Source organism: Apteryx mantelli, chromosome 12 (genome assembly GCF_036417845.1).
Source record: "Apteryx mantelli isolate bAptMan1 chromosome 12, bAptMan1.hap1, whole genome shotgun sequence".
NCBI lineage: Eukaryota > Metazoa > Chordata > Aves > Apterygiformes > Apterygidae > Apteryx > Apteryx mantelli.
The window spans coordinates 14,192,959-14,212,073 of NC_089989.1; the positions used below are offsets into that span (position 1 = coordinate 14,192,959).

General features: G+C 44.9%; 1 protein-coding gene across 1 annotated transcript in view; it reads left to right on the forward strand.

The window, feature by feature from the left end:
* The first annotated feature begins 3,032 nt into the window (after positions 1-3,032).
* The window catches only part of RAD54L2 (RAD54 like 2), a 64,535-nt gene continuing 48,452 nt past the window's right edge, over positions 3,033-19,115 (forward strand). Inside the window, exons 1-2 of the mRNA XM_067303282.1 lie at positions 3,033-3,061; positions 11,095-11,232. The gene's annotated coding sequence lies outside the window, so the exon portion shown is untranslated. The remainder of the gene's footprint in view (positions 3,062-11,094; positions 11,233-19,115) is intronic.

A 19,115-nucleotide genomic window follows, 5' to 3' on the forward strand; every position in this document is an offset into this window, starting at 1 on the left:
AATCTGGTTTTCACAGCAACAAATAGCAGATTGGTTGACTTGTGATTGGGAGAACAGTGAAGAAGGGGACTGAGAAGCCTTTCTTGGTCCTCCGATTAAGGACAGATCACAGGAGCTGGGCTGCTCCTCATTGCCAAGGCTGAACAGTCTAAAGAGATGCAGGGAAGACTGAATGAGATTTTTGTGGCCTGCAAAAATGTATGGTGGTATGGTAAGGACAGACTGTACCTGTTTAAGGAGCTAGAGCTGCCATGTGTGGTGGGAGTTGAGGGTACTTATGTTTCCTTAAGGAATAACCCCTGATCTTTCTGACCCGATTCAAGGCTGTGCCTGGATGGTATAACTCTAGCCTCAGTGTTGCAGATGAGCAGTGATAACTCACATTTGTTGCTTGGATTGTGCGTTGGTGGTTTTGTGACCTCCTAGTGGCATCTGCTTCTGTATGGTAAACAGAGGTATACTGAGGATGGGCTGTGAGCCACCTGCTGTGGCAACACTAGTGATGCGGAGCCATGTGAAGAAGGGCAAACCCTGCAGTGGGGCTCTGCAGGCAGCTCCCCTCCGCTGAACCCAGCCTAACACATCTGTCCAGTGGGGGAGGAACTAGGACGCAATATGGACATTTGGCCGCAAAGATTCACTGACTTCCAAAGATGGTGATCATACACTGATGGAAGCTGAAAATAATCTTCTAGGTCTGTTTTAGGAGCCCTAGTCAGCTTCATAGAGACAGGGAGAAGGTGCTGGCTGCTGGAGTGCTTACAGGAATGGCCCTTGAAGCAGCCACCCTTCACTGGTCTGTGCTTGTCAATGCTACTGTAGAGCAAATGCCTGAAGCAAGACATTTTTTATGTTGTAACATAGAGCAAAAGCTAGTAAGAACTCCTCACTGCTCTGTGTGGGGCTTTTCTGTCTGCTTTAATTTTCTACTTGTTCCACTCTGCATCTCTGCGATGACAACTCTGCCTTCACCCTTTTCTCTGGACATGTGCTCTGTGTGATGGGCTGGCAGAAGGAAAATCTGGAGCTTCATGTCAGGTTTAACAGGAAAAAGGTCCTATGGAGGATTTGAGTGTGTCTAGCTGGGGAGGAGGCTAAAGGCTCTCCATGATATCTCATGCCTTTTGCTCTGTCGTGTTAAAATCCTTTTATTCTGGACCTGCTTTGGCTCTGGTTTCTGCAAAATATGAAAGACTCTTGAAGGACTAGGTGTTGAGCTGCCACTAGATATCCAGAGTCAGCAACTACTTTTACCACTTTTTTTTTTTTTCCCCATGCTCTGGATATTTGTTGAGTACCAGCCTAGGAAATAGTACTCATGAAACACAGTTTCTATGCTGATGTTATTCTTTCTTCATTTTAACAAAAGGAAATGATATCAGGCTCCTTCTTTTGTACAGGATCAGCAGCGTGTTCGGTAATGCAGTGTCAGCAGTGTGCCTTGGCAGTGATGAAGGCTAACAGTATGCTGGGCTGTATCGGTAGGAACACAGCCAGCAGATCAAGGGAAGTGATTAACTCCCCTTTTATTAAGCACTCATTAGATCACGTCTGAAATAGTGTGTGAGGTTTTGGACACACACACACACACACACACCCCAGCACAAGAAAGATGCAAATAAATTTGAGTCCTGTGGAGGCCACGAAAGGGTTGGAGCATACGACCTAAGAGGCTGAAGGTGCTGGGCTTGTTTAGTCTGGAGAAGAGAAGGCTTTGGGGGGACCTAATGGCAGTTTGCCAGTACCTACAGAAGTTATCAAGAAGACAGAGCAGTCTGTATGGAGGTTCATGGCAGGGGGGATGAGAAACTATGGTCATAAACATAAATTGGTCCTTACATCAGACTGGATATAAAGAAAAAGTTCTTCCCAGTAAAGACAGTCAGGCACTGGAACAGGAGCCCAAAGACTAACAAGTTTTCATCCTTGCAGGGTTTAAGATGCTACTGGACAAAGCCCTGAGCAGTCTGGTCTGAACTCAGCGCTGACCGTACGGTGAGCAGGAGGCTGGATGAGAGACCTGAGGTCCCTCCAACCAGAATTATTGGGATTCTATGGATAACTAACAGCATCGTGTGGAGGGAAGTGACATCCATGCTCCAGTTCCATGGAACAACGTCTTTTAGCGCCACAAAATGAGCAGCAGCAGCGTAAGTGGCAAACTCCCTTGCCCGGGGAGCGCGGTGGTCCCGGGAAGCGGGAGGGCCGGATCCCCGCTGCTGCTCGCTGCCTGCGCGCTGGGGTGCTGGAAAGCAGCACTGACATTACCAGCTCCAGCCCCTAGATGGGATTCAAGCGTTGCGATCGGTGACTGCCCGCCGCTCGCCGGGCTGCGCGGCCTGCTCGCGGGTGCGGCGGCCCAGGCCCAGGCCCAGGCCCGGGGCTCTCGGGGCGCTGCCGGGCCGCGGGGCCGTGGCCGCGGGCCCTGCGCCGAGGCGGGCGGGCGGGCGGATGGGGCCTGCGGGACTCCAGCATGCGGCCGGGCCCCGGCGCCGCCGAGCAGCCTCGACGCACGCCCGTAAGTGAGCGCAGCGCTAATGCCGGCGGCCGGGGGCGCCGCCGAGGGGCCGCTCGAGGCCGCGGCTCCGCGGCGGGGCCGGCGCCCGCCGCCCCCGGCCCGCGAGCGGCCCAGGCCTGGCGCTGCCGCCGCGGCGGGCTCCGCCAGGCCGGGCCCGGGAGGCGAGGCTCCCTGGGGGCCGGGCGGCGCCCCCGCCTCCCCCAGTGAAGGCGGGAGGCTCCCGGCGGCCCGCGGGGGTCGCGCCGCGCCCGCCCGCCCGCCTCGGCCGCCGCCCCGGGCCCGCGCGGGTGGGGGGAACCTTTCCTCCGCCCTGCGGAACCTTTGCGGCGGAGGCGCCTGTTGCTGCCCGGGGGATCCTGCGGCTGCTCCGGCGGGGGGTGGGGGGGACCGGACGCTGGGTGATGCGGCCCCCGAGCGGCGGCTGAGCGCCGAGGCGAGCACGGAGGCGGGCGGGCCGGCGCCTGCCAGCTTCGGGTCCCGCCAGCGCGCCGGGGCGCCGCGGCGGCCCGCAGCCCCCCCCACCCCGCCTCACCGCCGGCCGAGGTGAGAGCCCGCGGCGCGGCGGCGCCGCCGCCACAATGGGAGCGGGCCGGGGAGGGGCGGGCCCCGGCGGCGGTGCGTGCGGGGAGGCGGCCGCCGGGCGCGGGGGGCGGCGGGGCAACGGCCGCCGGCGCGGAGCGGGGGGAGGAGCGGCGGGGCAACGGCCGCCGGGGGGGGGAGGGGGCGGCGGGGTAACGGCCGCCGGGCGCGCGCGGGGGGGGGAGGGGCGGCGGGGCAACGGCCGCTGAGGGGGGGGGAGGGGGCGGCGGGGTAACGGCCGCCGGGCGCGGGGGGCGGGACGAGGTCCCGGCGCGGCGGAGTGAGGAGGCGCCGGGGCCCGAGCGGCGGCCGCGCTCCCCGGGGGAGGCGGAGGGGCGCGGGCTGGGCTGGGGCTGCCCCCGCCGCCCCGGGCCCCGCGCGGAGGGAGGCGGCCGGCACAGCCCCGCAGCGAAGGGTCCGGCCTCCGCCGCCTCGCCGCCTGCTAGCGGCGGCCCGGGGGCTCCCGGCGGCCTTTCGGGCAGCACATGCCGCCTCTCGGCCTAAGCGCGCCCCCGTTTCTGGGGGGCGGCGGGGGGCTGCCTCCTTGGCGGCCCCGTGTCCCCTCTGGTGGGGCCCTTGCTGGAAGCAGGTCCCGACCCGCGGGGGCTCAGGCCTGCTGTGGCCTGGCAGTTCCCGTGTTGTTGTTCTTGCTCCCGCTGTGACTAAACGACAGTGCTGTAGAACGGGTAACCACGCGCAGCGTAATTCGGTTTCTGCGTGATATTTGTGAGGGAAAGCTTTGGAGGGATAAGGCTGTTTGTGGCGCTGTCACCTCTTTTCCCTTGCTACCGTTTTAGTGTTTAAGTTCCTCCGTTGAGCCATTTAAGGGTTACTTTCACTGGTGTGTGTATTGGTGACTGGGCGACTAGGTGCTCAGGTTTGTGAGCTGCTTGTAAACTCGGTTGATTTCCCCTCCTGCCCCTTTATGGATTTGTACGAAACTGGTGCTTTAAAAAGTTATTCTCTTACTACATTGCTTTAGTCTATTTGCAGGTTCACCGAGAACTGCAATTTTGATTGCCAAAAAGATCTTTAAAAGGAAAGGATGGAGCTCTTTTTCCTTTTTAATGCTGATAGGATGCTAATGATTACATTTCCTTGCCTTTTTAATTTTTTAACGTTGGCTATTCTTTGTATGGTTATTCAGGCGTTGTGCTTTAGCGAATAATCACTTAGCCCAGAGTCAATCACTGCAGAAACTTCTCTAGCGGTTGAAGATGTTCCTCCTGCCTTGTCGAAGGTGGTAGTTCTCCTCCCCTCCTGGACTGAGAGTAATGGACCTTGTGAGCAGTCGCTGTCTGCTTCAATGCAAAATCAATCAGTTCAGAATAAGCAGGCTTTGTTTTGGTAGTTCTGCTCTAGGGGCAGTAGCACCCAGCAGAGGGATGAAAACAAAACAGCTTGCTTAGGCTACTGCACTACAGGTGCTTCTGATGTGAGAGGTCTGAGTTTGCGCGTTTGCTTCGTAGAGATTCGTAGCCTTTGTTCTTTGTTCTTATCAGCGTTTAATATAGGGGTTATTCATTAATGGTAGTTCCTGCATGTGAGATTTCCCAGAAAAATGCAGTTGCTGCTTCAAGGAAGAGCTGTTCTGAATGTAGTGTGCCGTCTTTTCTGGGTTAACACGGCCTCAGACTGAATACCTGCTTCTGCCCCCCTGCCCCCCCCCCCCCCCCCCCAAGAAAAAAGGTTGCATGTTTAGCCACTGTGTTCTAATTGTACTGCATCTGGGTGACTGGTAACTTTTGTATCCCTTAAATCTCTGAAATTTCAATTTTGATATGGGAGAGTATTGCAGACCTTGTTTTGAACTGGAACATTGTATGTTCTTTTGGAGAAAAAACTCCCAACGACGTGTTTTCTGTCTCATCTTGATAGTGGATGCATTTGGGTGGTGAGTTGAAAGGTATAATCTGACATTTAAAATTGTAATAGGGCATGCTAGTGTTCTCTGGAATCAAAATTGATTTCTTTGAATAGTTCAGGTTGGAAAGGACCTCAGGTGCTCAAAGCAGAGTCAACACTGAGTTCAGAGCAGGTTGCTCAGGGCTTTGTTCAGTCGAGTCTTAAACCCTCCAAGAACAAAGATTCCTCAGTCTCTGGGCCTGCTCCAGTGCTTGACTGTCCTCACGGGGAAGGACCTTTTCTTTATATCAGGTCAGAGCCTCTGCTGCTTCTGTTTATGACCACTGTCTCTTGTCCTCCTTCCATGTGCCTTTGTGCAGAGCCTATTTCCATCTTCTCAATAACCTCCATGTAGGTACTGAAAGGCTGCTATCAGCGTGCCCACCCAAAGCCTTTTCTTCTCTGGTCTGAACAAGCCCAGCTCCGACAGCCTCTCTTCACAGGGCAAGTGCTCCAGCCCCCTGACTGTCTTGGTGGCCCTCCGCTGAATTCACTCCAGTTCATCTGTGTGCACTGGTCCGAAACTGCACGCAATATTTCAGATGTAGTCTAAAAAGTGCCAGGTGAAAGGGAGTAATCGCTTCCCTTGATCAACTGGCTCTACTCCTGTTGATACAGCCTAGCGTGCTGTTAGCCTTCATTGCTGCCAGGGCGCACTGCTGACTCATGTTCAGCTTACTGTCCCTCATGCCTTACGTTTTATGTGTATGTGTGTATATATACATATATATGGTGTGTATATATACATATATATGCACGCGCACACAGCCATTGTGTCTCATCTTCCTGTCACGCAGCTCTGAGAAGAGCCTCGCTGTGTGTATGTATATACAGATATGTGTATACATACACACACACATCAAGTTATACCTTCTGCAGCATGGAACAGTAGTTCTTCCGTACTTGTCCACAAATTCCGGTTGTTGCTAGTGGTGACTGTTGCCTACCTGGCCTTTCTGAACTGTTCTACTGTCATTTCACCCATACGTGGACTGGCTGTGCTGCTTGGCCAGCAGCTCTGTCTGTTGCAATGTCTTGACTTTGTTTCTCAAAATTGCGTTGTGTCGAGTACCTCTTTGAGATGTGATCGGGTTACTAGGATAAGAGGGAGTGGTATTGAAATGAGACTTTTCCCATGAAGATTGAGTTGAATCCTGTTTGATCACATTCAAATCCAGAATATAAACATGTAATAATGTATACAGTAGAAGAAATTCTGCAGGAGAAATATTCTCTGCCAACAAAGTTGCTTATTTTGAGCTTGATTCTGGTGGATTTAGTCTCCACAGAGTTTAAGTACCTCTTGATATTACTGGAGGTACTTGGAACAGAAATAATTTTAAGACCTGCATTTTCTGTTCCATGTAGAATATTTCCTACCTAGTATTTTTGAGTGGCCACGTATGTTAAGTTAATAATATCTGGGCTTGTTTCAGAGAATGCTCATTGCAAGACAGGAATTTGTTGTGTTTAAGCAACATTCTTAGCTATATAAAAATAGAAGAATTTATGGAAAATTGTGACTTTTTTCCAAATTGGTGTTCATAAAGTATTTGCAAAAACACGGAACACCTAGAAATCAATACAAAGATTCAGACTTGTAGAATAGGATATGTAGAATCTGATATTTAGGAAATTTGAAGCCATGAATGGAAACTTCATTTCCTGTTTAACTTTTAGAAACCTTAGGTTTAATTTCTAGGGTTTTATGCTTATTAAGAAATGGAGTCTTAAAGATGAAGAGGGATGATACAGTAACCCCATTTTTTTGTGTGTGAAGGAATAGAATTAGTTGGCGAAACAAATTCTCATTGCATACTGTGAGAAAGAAGAAGGTGGAGTTACCAGTAGCTGTGAGAGAGGGGGAAAATATGGTTGAACTGGCCAGTTTAGAAGCTGGTTGGACTTCTCAGAATATAGTACTTGTTTTTTTTCAATCATCTTTTTTCAAACTAGCTAGATGATGAGTTCTCATTCTAAGTAATATTAAGAAAGCTGCTGATTAATAATTAATATGTGCTAACCACCAAATGTTAATTGTACATATTTGCTAACAGATTTTGAATGTTAAAGTTGAAACAAGTTGTGGGAAAAAGTATGAAAAGATATATACTGTTTTCAGCCCTGCAGATGTAAAACTTATCAAGAAAAATACCTCAAAGCATAGACAATTGGGCTTTTAGAAATTCTTGAAGGTTAGATATAATATTGACTCAATTTTATATCTAAAGTGGAATAGCAAAATGTCAGTTTAATCCTGCAAGTGAGGCTGATTCAGTGCAATTGTAACCTCAATGCGGCTGTGACAATTTAAATCCAATTCATGCTCAGTGTGAATGCTGGAGTCAGGGTCAGTCTGACACCTCCAAAATTCCTGTGGCATTTTGAAGGTAACTAGAACTCATCTTCTTTAAAAAAAAAAAAAAAAAAATCCCTTAAGTTTAATAACAGCCTTTTCAGCATACCCCAAAAGGTGCAAGTAGGAGCAGTGATTTGTGGCAGTGTATGGTGGCCTTTCAGCTTGTCCCAAGCTTACTATTCTGCAGGTGTATCTGCAAGTTTGAATGCAGAAACAGTGAAAGGAAGAATGAAACTACTTAGGTATTAGTGAAAATTGGTTATTCAAACATCAGAAAAGACTTAAAAGTTGGTATGCATTTGTCTAGAGGAAGTATTGATTCCACGCTTGAGAGAAAAAATACTGAATAACTTAATGACTTCAAGATATCATTGAAGGATGCAGAAATCTTAAGAGGAAGATTTTTAGCTAGTTGCTTCAAAATGAAGCTGAAGAAATGTGTTAGATGCTGTCAGTGTGACTTGTAGAATAAATACTGGGTACAGTGTTTAAAACTCATAAAGAGCACTTTCTACTACTGTTGTAAAGACCAGGAAGAATCTTTGCCCTGCAAGGTGTAGTTACCATTGGCTTCTTACATACCTACTTGAAAAAGAGGAGAGTAAGTAGTAACAGTAAGTGGTGTGACCCTGTCCTCATCCACATGTGCGCACGCAGTCAGACTGAGTCTTGGTAGGCGCAGTAGAGCGGCCAAAGCTTTTTATACTGCTCTAGCTGAAATTTCTAGCCAAGGAGCAGACATATTAGCAGAAGGTTAACAGTGGTTCTTCTGCCACTGTAATTAGTTCTACACTAGTGGCCTTTTGCTGGCAGATAAGTAGAAATTTGAAGTTGGAAAAGCTCAATATATCCATCTGCTTTCTGGTGTCAGAAATACATTGAAGCTTGCACTGAACACGAGGAGGACTTTGATCAAGGCCTAACAAGCAAAACATAACACACTTTACATAACAAGAGAGGCACTAAACTTATAAAAGCAATTAAAGAGGTTTTTGTCGTGATTTGGCAGATTACAGGCAGATAACATTGCTCTGGCATTCTCTGTGAAGAGCTAGCTTGATCTAATTAACAAAGAACTGGAGCTGTACAGGGACAGAATTGATTAACGGGAGCTGCAGAACCCTTCTGTTATTTGCCCAATATGACTGATCAAGTACAAAGAGAGAGCTGGTAGGGCAAGCATGGTATGGGAAATAACTGAAACATGGTGGAGGGAACATAACCCTGACTTGCACCTTCTTCCCTTGTCAATGAATATTTCTACCTGAAATTGTGGCTTGTGAAGAAGGCTCTTCTAGCCTGTCAGAACTGTGGAAATAATGTTTTAGTGAGATGATAATTCATCAAAGACTTTCTTCAGTCTTTTAGACGCTTAGTCTTGTCCAGCCTGTCGGTATCAATTGAGTGTGGGTTATTATGTTTGGAGTTGTCAAGTCTAGAATAAATAGGTTGGTAAAGTGTATTGATATTCTGCAAACTGGTGTAGCTGTGTGACACACGAAGGCCAATATTTAAAAGAACAAAAACCAAAAAACACGCAACCCAAGAAAACATGAGCCTGACAAAGCCTGGAAAGGGATTGTGGGATGGAGGTGCTCTTATAGACTGCTGAATCAACTTGGAGAACAGGATGCTACTCAAAAAGGGATTGACTGAGGGGGGCCTGGAGATAGGATTTACTCAAAATTACTGAAATAAAGGCAACTGCTAGATGCCTGATCAGTGTCAATGTTTTGCCAGTGCTCTGGATGATCAAAAAACTTGTAATTAAAACTCTTGCTTCAAACATATATATATATATATAGTGTATGTGTGTACATATATAATATATATATATGGGGTTTATATGATAATACATTATTTCTCTAATGCTAGTCAGTGAGGGTGCTGTTGAAAAATGAATCTTGTTCAACGGATATGATTTCATTTATGGTCAGTGAGTCAACAGCCTAGACTTGAAAAAGTAGATGTGGGAAACAGAATAGAAATGGAAGATTTTTCTGGGATTTATAGTAGGTCCAGTGCTTTGTAGTATTTTCATCAGTGGCCTGGAAGAATGCATAATCCACAAATTTGATCAGCTTTGATTTCACATTAATGTTAATGGAGCAGTGAAGCATGCAGAAGGAATGCCAGCTGTACAGTGTCCCCTGAATTGTTTGGTTAACTGGGTCTAATATAGACAAAAATGCCTTTATAGAGTCTCAGCCCAAAGTTACACTTCTTGCAGGGAAAACTGGAGCCTCTAGCTCTAGAATGAGGAAGTTTGCTTCCAGAAAGCAGTGACCTTGGAAAGGATGGAGGGGTCACAGCAGATACATGATGGTATGTGAGCCCTCCGAGTAATATTGTGTGATTGGGGGCTACTGTAAACAAACTAATTACTTTGTTAATACCAATTTACATCCATGGTTAGATATTTAAACAGGAAGCATCGAATAGGGTTACGGAGGTGAAATTGGTTTGGGAATATTTTAACCAGCTTTAATGTTAGTGTTTTTAAAGAGATATTCGAAAGAGAGGAAGATGTTGAATGGTTCAAAAATTACTTGGGTGATTAAGTCACTTGTTATAAAACTTTTTTTTTAAAGTGCTCAGTTGGTTAAGCTTATCACGAGGTATTTAAATTTTCTCAATTTTCTTTGGGCAGAATAGGCTGTGTACCAAAGGTCTCTTTAATTTAGTGAAAAAAGATATGATAGAATTTAGTATCTGGAAGGAAAAAAAAAAGATTATTTTAAATTAGAAAAAAGACAGATTGTTAACAGTGAATATGATTAATCACTGGAGGCATTAGGAAGATGCTTGTACTTATTAAGGGAAATCAGGATGTCTTCATCTCTTGAAGTCATCAAGTTAAGCTGAAATATCTTTCAAGATATATGCATTAGTGAAACATAAGGTTTTGGGTCTTGGTACAGGAGTATTTGCATACGCCAACAGACCTCGCCTAATCGTGCTCAGGCTAGATGTCTCTTTTGGCCCGAACTGGAGTTAGTCAAGTGATCTGATTATGATAGTTGTTCATTTATAGGGCTCCTTTAAATCTATTGAGGATGCATTTTCTGTCAAGGGAATAAATGCACTTATATGAACCATGTATTTGAATGAAATCAAATGTTTGTGGCCTCTTTTTTCCGGAAGCACTGTGATTTTTTGAGAACAGGGAAGGAGAGGGATGACTGTTTCATTTCTTGAACAAGCCGGAATGTCTTCCCCAGTCTTTTTCCTCAAAAATCTGATACATCTGCTAATATGCTCTTAAGAAGTTTACTCACCGGTAGTGAGAGAGAAGCTTTACAGAGTGAAGGTGGGGGACTAAGTCATTTTATTCTGCAAAAATTACTTTTTCACTGAGGGAAGAAATTGCACACGCTTATGGTTTCAGAGGTATCTCGGAGTGTGAATCAATGGACAAGGATGCAGTGTTGTTTTGTGTCCGCTCTCTGCTTTATCAAGCAGTGCCAGAATGAAATTAGCATGTTTCTTATTCATCAAAAAGAATGGTTTCCGTTGTGTCCTGTCTGCCAAAATTGCAAAGGATGCAGAGAGGAAAAAAAAACATCCTCAGCCATTACGGAGGTGAATGCTTGTAGGCTTAGTGTCCCATCAGGACAGTTAGTTTGGCTTGTTTTCCTAAGCTCTCTAGGAGTGAGATGGGAACGAGAGTGGTAGTGATGGCAGCCTGCTCCTGGTAACCATCCAGACATCTTGATCTTCTCCCCCATCACAGGACGAGCGGGTGCCCGGTCGTGTGACGGTGGAAGGGCCATGGGAAATACAGCCTTCAGAAGCTGGATGCTTTGGTTGTGGCAGATTACTACTGGATGCCCTTTTCCCCAGGTGCTTCCTAGACTTCGGTAGCAAATGGGTGCGTACACTGTGCAGTGTTTGTGCAGAAAAGATGTTGTTTTGAGGAAGCATTGGACGTATTGTGTATGTTCAGCAGCTTTGGTTTTGGGGAAGGGCATGTGCTGCAGTGAATGACCCTTTCTTATCACTGGAAGAGACTATCCTGCTGGAAGAGGTTGCCTTCTCTGAGCCTTTTCCAGCCAAGACCTTTCCCCCACTAATGCTTATATTAAATTTTATCAAGAAGAGAAAAGTCTTGTATTCTCTTCTTTGCACTTTTGGGATATCCTGTGCAGTGAGACTTACAGATAAAATCCTTCTGTTGAGGGAAGCTGTTTATATTTTCATGTCCGAAGTTCCTTGTCTTGTAGACGTGGTGTCTCTCTCTCTCTCTCTCACTCTCCTTACTGTTATCTCGTCTGAACCATTTTGCTGACAAGGAGAAGGCAGTAAGGAAAGAGGGCTGGAAGTTGTTATAAATGAACAGTCTTTCTTTACTTGCAATCTTTAAGTGAGTCCTTGTAGGCCATGATGTTGTGCATAAAAAATGTGATCTTCTGGCTTCTCTTTAGTTGCTTTTATCTGCTTCTGTTTTAGAGGTGTTTCAAGGTTGAAAGTCCCTCCCCATGTTTGCATTTTTCCTCCTTGCCCATGGCTGTTGTATGCAGTCGCTTCTCAGAAGGGCTGGTGGAGTCTTGCATCTGGCCCCAGGGAATATGCTTCAATGCAAGGCATTTGGAGAGCCTTAATACAGCTCAGTGTGTAGCTCTGAGATTTTGCTGGTTGGCAAGAGCAAGACAGCGTGATGAGTTATGATAATAGTCTAGACAACATTTCTGAGCTCTGTATGGCATTTTGGATGGCTCTCAGCCTCCACATCAGCCAAGAGTTGGGAGGGCACAAAGAAAGCTTAAGCTTTAGCTTCTTTCTCTCCTTCCTCTTGATTTTTTTTTTTCCCCCCTTGTAGATAATCACTGCAAACCAGAATGGTTCTGAAAACAATGAATGATCCTGGTGTTTCTAAATTGGTTACTAGGCTCTTTCAGGTTTTAAATCTCATGGAATATAATCTTCTTTAAAATATACTCTATATCATGTACTTCTAAAAGAATTCTTTAGCTTTTCAACTCTTGCTACTTTATCTACAACTGTTGCTGTTTGGGGAAAAATGCACCACAAGAACTGGAGAAGAGTGAGATGTGAAAATGAAGAAGCTGCAGTTTAGCTAACATTTTTTTTTCTGACTTCCTTAAACTCCCAACAGGTACAAAAAATAACTTCTAACATACACATTTCTTCTAGATTTCCAGAAATTAGTAATATTCCATTTAAACACTACCTTTAAAAGAAATTAATAAAGACTTATCTTTATTTTAAAGAAAATGGATTTGAAAGTTCTCTCATTATTTAGGGAGGGGAAGATTGAAGGGGACCAGAATTAATTATCCAGGAGTCAGGGATGAGATTTTGGGGGGAAGGAGAGAGTAGGAATGTGGAACCCAGGAAATAAGGATTCCAGTTTTTTCCACTTCCTTTTATTCTCTTGTGTTGAAGGATCTCCTCCTACATCCTACACCAGAGAGACGAATTCCTCGTGGCTGCTGAGGGCCTGTGTCCTCTCTCCTCACCCATGACGTTATGTAGTATGATGCTCTAACATGTGGAAGGGGTTACCTGTGGCCTGGGTCAGAAAATGGGGACCAGGAGTGACAGAGTTTCTGGAGTGGCAGCTCCATTCCTAAAAAGGGAAGGGATGAGAGAAGGTTTTTAGGCCCTAACTTTATGGTAAGGATGGTTAGGCCCCCTTGAGCTGTTTGGGTGAAGGTCAAGTGTTGGGAAGGGAATGGGTGGAACAAGTACAAAAGCAAGCAGGGAACTTGCATGAGAGGTTGGGTATACCAACATGTATTTATGGCCAGAACTCTACAGCTGCCTTAGGATGCATAGGATGGGGCAGAAGACCCTGTTCTTATGGGGAAGTTAGTCCTGAGGTGGAGAAAGCAGTGCGTTCTAAGAGCCATAGTTTCTAAGCAGGCAGCAGAGTGGAGTGTGGTTTGGGAGCAAAGCAAAGGTTTCTAAGATCTAGAACAAAATAAAATCCCAATGCCCTAAAGATGATCTCTGGAAAAGGTCTGTGTTCCAGGACAGTTCAGGATATCTGCTTATCCTAGGCGTGATAGCATGAATCATGAAAACAAAAGAAGGAAGAGAGCTGCAGGATTTGGGGTTTCTTTGATTCAGGTACTAATAATTAGTCCCTGATCTCAGGCAAGGGGATGACAGCAAAAGCAAATTCCTCTTTGTCAGGTTAAAGAAATTACCCATTTGTTCTTGGTTCCAGGGATGGTGTAGGTTGCCTCATGTCCCATTGTCACTATGTATAGTTGTTTCTTTCTTGAGACCTACTTGAGTTCATTTAGGAGTGGAGATGTCCTGACCCAGAGAATTTCTATCAGTGCTAGTTACCAATTTTTGTAGGTCAGGACACCGTATCTTCCTCCTTCCCAGAATAGAGCTTTATCCCTTCTTTGTCCTTTTAATGCTCGTACCCACACCTAATTGCAAGGACCCATTCATAGAAGCTATAATTTAACACGTTTTATTGTTAAGAACTTACATGAGGAGGTCTGTCAGGTTTTTACTTTGAGCTCTGGGCAGTTTTAAAGTATTTGCTATGGGGAGAGAGGTGTTTCCAGTGCTCAGCAAGTGTCTCACACTGCGTGACGTAGTTTACGGTACTTTTGCCCTTTGTGTGGCAATTGCATTGATTTTTCAGTTAAAAAACAGAAAGAACTTCAGAAGTAGATGTCTCTCCACGCAGCTGCAAACCGCCCAGTGATGCCTGCACTATTTAAAGAAAGGGAAAAATGAGAGGGTGAAGTAGGAGAATGTTCACGTCCCGTCTCAGACCCGTGCACCACCCTTCTGATCAGTGTTTGTAAACACAAAGAACCAGCTTACTTTTGCAAATCAAAATGCTTTCTGTCCCCTCTGTAAGTGCAGCAGTGTTCAGGCTGCTAAGACCGTGGTCTGTGGACAGTAGCGCCAACTTGATCCAGCCAAGCTGTGGCTGCTTGTTCCCACCCTCCGCCTGCTTCTCCCCTTGTGCCTGCACAGCTGTTCATGCAACTCTGTAGCAAATTACATTTGGGAACTGAATTTTGCTTGCGGGTTATTTTTCAGCTGAATCGCTTTGCTGTCCAGCCGTGCAAATCGTTGTGCTGGCGCAATTCGGGAGCGGTGTGCTAGTGGGGAAGAGCAGCCGGCTGCAGAGCCTGCCTGAGCGGTCCTGCCGCCGAGCGGGGACCCAAGGCCTGAGAAGCTGCAGTTGACCTGAGGGAAAGTGGGCAACTTCATCCAGGCCAAATGTTTATTAGCCTTCTGGTGTCTGTAAAATCTGAAAACTGTCCGTCACTGTCAATATATGTCACAGTCTCTCTAAATGATGGAATTAGCTTCAGGTTTTGATTGTTGTCATCTCTTCATCATTTTTGCCGTTTTACAAATTTCTCCAAAAATAGTCTTTGCATTTTTTATTTGTACCAGTGGCTGGTGAAAGCAAATGTCAAAACAGAAGCAGCATTCATAGTGTAGCGTGACTTTCCAGAGGTTTAGATTACTATTCCACCATCACTACTTAACACACATGTGATAAGAAGGTTGTGGCTTCTCCTTTCCAGGAGTAGTGTAAAAGTGTATATTCCTTCCTCAGAAAAAGTGTCCACCTTGTGGACTGCACCTCAACAACCAAACACAAACTTCCTCGTGCAGAAAATATGAAAGGTCAGATTGTTTTTGCAGGGAATTAATACTTTTCTTGATGTAGGAGTAAGGGCTATGGAAGCAACAGAGAATATTTTCTTATATCAAAAAGCTGTTATAAGAGCGGCCCCATCAGATAGGTTTTAAGTTTCTCATCCATAGAACATATGGATGAGACATCCATAGGTGTCAACAACTTGAGAGAACAGGACCAAAAAATAAACCTTACAAAATCAGTGCCTTTCAATGTGTTCAGTGTATGCAATGTAGTATAAGCTATAAAGAGGGTAAAGCAGTTGCATTAAAAGCAGATGGCAAGATGATTATTGCATACAATAGAGATGATTTGAGGGTAAAGAAGTTAGCTGCTTTTGAAATGAAATATTTGGGGGAAAATCATTACCCCAGAGGAGAATCTCTTGTGCTTTTTCTTGGATCCTGGGCTGTGGCCCTGTTATCTCTGGAGGAGAATTTCCTGGGGAAGTTGATTTTTATTTTGGAAGCCTTTAACTCTGGAGCTTCTGAGATGATGCATAGTAAAATTTGCCCTAGCCGGCAGTTTTAAGCTTCTGTCCACATCCTGTTCTCCAAGGAATGTGAGTAGCTAAGGCCTTTATTATGTGATCTGATTTTGTTTATTCTGTAATGACAATAGTTAACTACTTAAAAGAAATAGGACCCAAATAATGAATACAGCACATTAAGGAAATGGTTCATCTGCTTACTCATGCCAACTCTGTAAGAAATTCCTTTTTCCTACTCTGCCTTAAAAAAATAACAAAAATCTCAAATTTTTGAGGCTCTGTGAGCCTCCACCGCTAGTGTGGAACCTTTTAATGAATATACATACTTTTATTGCAATTAGAAAGAGCATCCTCTAGAAAGTCTTTAATTTTTGCCATTTGCATCTTTCACCCCCTTGCAGAGAGAGAACTATGAATGAAATTAAGTGAGGTGTTACAGCGTTGCCTGTAAATCCACTCTGGAAGAGCCATGTAGCTAGTTTTTTCTCTTAGAGAATGCTATTAATTGTGTGCAAGAACTCCCATCAAAAGAAAAGTTAAAGTTACTATTTGCATTTCTGAGTTCAGCCCAGATAAATAATGATCAAGAATTCGTGTCATGAGACAGATGGGTAGATGGAATAAAACAACTTGGCAACCTTGACTCAGTTACTAATAATTCAATGGGAGGGAAGAAAGATAGAGATGGGATAAGAAATTCCACCCCTGATTTATTTTAGCAGATAGCTGAGCGTAAGGATGCTGCCTTCTTACGACGCATGGTCCCTTTGGCTTGGGATGGTAGTGCGCCAGCAGGACGCTAGAAGAGGTTGGCGGACCTGAGGTTCGTTCTGTCCTTGCTCTGTGGATTCGGCTGCTGATCAAGCAACTTCCCCAAGCCTGAAGTGAATTTTGCTGGAAAAGACGTGGAAAGCAATTTGAGCTTGCACTTGTTTTTGGGAGAAGAAATACGCAATAGGTTATGTTTTGTTGAAGATCACAACTGAATGCTCTTCATCTTTCTCCTCTTGAATCTTGGAAACATAAAATTTGGACTCTGTGTCAATAGGAGTATCTATACAGTATTGTCCATCCAGTAAGAACCAGACCTCAAAAGACATTTCTAGCATTTATGAAAGTTTAATGAATTTAGGAATTTGGCAGTGACATTTTTTATCCTGGAGTTGTGTCCAATTGCCAGCAGTGAGTCTTAGCTACTTTTCTAGATTATTATCACAGTGTTTATTCACCTTACAGTGTTTTTTAATAATTTGCTAATATGGCCTTTTTCAGTTGCACCTTCCTGTCTTAGCCCTGGATATGCTTGTGGCTGTTTTTAAGGGGAATATACTGTTTAATGCTCATTGGGACTGGACAGTCGGGTATGTTTACCAAAATGCTATGGCAACCCCCAAGATATATTATTCTTATGCTAATATTTGTGTGGCTCCTTTTGCATTGTACTGCTTTTAAAGTAGAGCTCGTGTATGTAGTCGTGCTCACGTCTTTAAAGGTTAAGCAATGTAATGTATGTATGCGAGAGATTCCTAGCTCAGCTCCTTTTGTGAGATAATATTTGTTATCTCTAACTGGAACTTTTGTGTGTGGGCTTGCAAACGGCTCTTTAAACAATATTTTGTATTTTTTTCATATGCTAGGCTGTGAGGCAGTAAGCTGCCCTGTTTTCGCTTGCAGGCCTGTCCGAAGCATTGGGAGGTTTTGAGGCAGCAAAATGCAACCAAAGCGGCTCTACCGTTACTGAGGACAAAACCCCGGGAGGCTATTTCACCCAGTTGCTTCCCGTGTGAGTTGCCTGCAGTGTCAAGCCCAAGGGTTATCAAAACAAGTGGCACGTTATTATTTTTAATAATGTTGTGTTGTGTTGGAGGTAACGACTCTAGAAGAAACCCAAGTTTCTGATAGTTTTTAATCCCTTTGTGGATTTTAAATCTGTAGTGGAATCCAATAAAAATTAGTTTGGTGTCTGATGTCTTGGCAGGCTGGAGCAATTTGGGTCTACCATATGCTAATTGTCATCTTTATATCATGAGAGTTCAAAACTGTTTATTTCCATTCCCTCCTACTTCAGTTTTTTTTTTTTCTTTTTTTTGCTTGTGTTCAAGTTTCTTTGGTAAACTGTAGGTGGCATAAGTAATGTTTTCTCTTCTCATTGCAATTTTCTTTGTTGGAGGAGGGGTAGAGTAAGAAGCCAATTTGGACTTTTTCTAAAAACTCTATCAACCAAATAAACATATTTTAAGTCCAGGACTGAAGAGGAAGAAAGGCGAGGCATGGAAAACAAACTCCCAATCCTCTGAAGCTCTTTCTAGTGAGATGCAGACATAGGACCAAAGGACTATTGATGACAGTGTGCAAAGTGAGTGGCGTCTGTCTCGTGGTGGGTGGTGGGCTGCATCTTGACTGCTCCTGCTGGGAAAGGCTATTTCCCGAGTGGAGGCACAGGCAAAGGAGGCAAATCGTTCCCCAGTAATGAAATGTGCTTCTCTGGGAGGCAAAGAAAGAAGAGCGTACGAATGGGGTGATACTCAGAAAACAGGTCAGATCAACCAGGCCTTTCAGCATCAAGGAAACATGCTGTTTTCCTCAGTCTGAAAGACTAAAACACCGTTTATAAGCTGGATCAGTCTGTTCCCATGGGATACTGTTCAAAGAGCTAAGCCATATTGCTCGCCTATCAATGACCAAAGCCATAGATGAATTTCGTATTGCTTTCTTGAACTTCTTGCCGTTGTTTGGGCACCTACCAAGAAAAGGCTCGCTATACCTTTCCCATGAGCTGTATTTAAGACTTCCATAATCAATCTTTTGGAATTTGTGAATGGTTATCTTTAATGCAGGGTAGGCAAACTGGCTCCAAATCAATTTGCTATATAAAACATATCGAATATCATTTGAAATACTGACGTGCCATGTCCTACTATTGAGTCTTCCCCATTATTTGAAATCTTGGCTCTGAAGTTCACTCCTTTCACAGGTCCTGATGGTTGTTCTGTAACTATAGGTGCTCTGGGCAAAACCTGTAAAAGTAAACTTGAAAGCAGCCTTAATTTGAAGTGCTGTTTGCTTTGAAAGGAGAAACAGTAGCGGGGGAAGGAAAATGTCCTTTGCTCAACTTTTTCTTTAACGGGGAATAAAAGTTGCCATTTCTACAGAAGTTGCCAGAGCCAAAAATATAAACAGTGATTCTGTAAAGCGAGGGACCAAAATTTTATTTTGTTGTGATGGTACTAATCCAGAAGAATGTCAGTAATTACCGGAAGCAAAACTGTTCACGTGCTGCTTACCTCAAATGGCCTGAAGTTTTACGGAGTACAAACCAAACCACTGTTCTAGATAGGGCAGTTCACTGGAGAGGACATTGAGAGTATTTCAAAGGAAAGAGTTTATTTGCGGGAACCTGCTTTCCAATTTACCATAATTACATAAAATTGCTTGTAAAAACAATGCAACATTGTTTAGCCTAATAATAATAAATATGTATATCTACTTCTATATACCAACACAAAAGCAGTTTGCCCGTTTCCGCTGGCTCTGTCCAGAGATGGACAGTGCCTTGAGTCGGTGTGGAAGTGAGCACTGACATCTTAGGAAGAGCATTCCATTTTTCCCTCTTCCG